Source organism: Octopus bimaculoides, chromosome 26 (assembly GCF_001194135.2).
Source record: "Octopus bimaculoides isolate UCB-OBI-ISO-001 chromosome 26, ASM119413v2, whole genome shotgun sequence".
NCBI lineage: Eukaryota > Metazoa > Mollusca > Cephalopoda > Octopoda > Octopodidae > Octopus > Octopus bimaculoides.
In genome coordinates this window covers 7,752,934-7,753,875 of record NC_069006.1, presented here as the reverse complement: position 1 = coordinate 7,753,875, position 942 = coordinate 7,752,934, and the positions used below count along the sequence as shown (strand labels likewise).

The following is a 942-nucleotide window of genomic DNA, read 5'->3' as shown; positions in this document are numbered from 1 at the left end:
AACAATAAGATTATTATTATTATTATTATTATTATTATTATTATTATTATTATTGAGTGAGAGAGCAGTGCATGCCATCAAAGTGACACTGGGGTACAAATATACAAAGCCCAGTATACCCATCATGCTACCCATCTGATAAGGGTACACCAGGCACATGCATCACAACCATATGTGCGCGACATGGTGATCTCATATCAAGATAAACAGCGCATGACCTTACAGGTGGGGACCAGTTAGAATTTTCTTCAGGTCGAGTAGCCCATCCCGCTCAAAAGGTCCCTGAATAAGGTTTGTTTAAGGATGTTGAACGAAACACCCATGTTTCCAAAGGTGAATTATTCAAACGCCAAAGAACTCCTCTCAACACATGGCTATGATGCCCCCCCCCCACTACTTCTGCTCGTGATCAGACATATCGTCCCCCAAAATTTCAGGCCTTGTGCCTAGAGTAGGAAGGGTTGTTATCATCACCATCATCATCATCACCATCACCCCGTCTCATGTTGCTGCTATGATATTCTAGGCACAGTTTGATCTTCAAATATATTCTTAATCATCTCAGTCATTGGACTGCGACCATGCTGGGGCATTGCCTTAAAAGGTTTTGTTAAACAAATCGCCTGCGACTCCCCACCCCAATTCTCCTTACTTTTAGGTCTGGTGCTTATTTCTTTTCCAAACTGCTGGGGATGTAAACAAACTGACAGCAGTTGTCAATTGGGGGTGAGGGCAAACACAAAGACACATACATACACATATAAATACATGTGTAAATGATGGGCTTCTTTCAGTTTCCATCTACGAAATCCACTCACAAAGTTTTGGTTGGCCTGAAGGTGTAGTAGAAGACACTTGCCAAGATGCCATGCAGTGGGACTGAACCCGAAACCTTGTGGTTGGGGAGCAAGTGTCATATATAAATATATGTATATATATATA

The 942-nt window shown here is 41.7% G+C and overlaps 1 protein-coding gene across 1 annotated transcript in view; it reads right to left on the bottom strand.

The window, feature by feature from the left end:
* LOC106868856 (cilia- and flagella-associated protein 100-like) overlaps positions 1-942 on the bottom strand; it is a 24,902-nt gene that overhangs the window by 8,997 nt on the left and 14,963 nt on the right. The gene's annotated exons all lie outside the window — the stretch shown is intronic.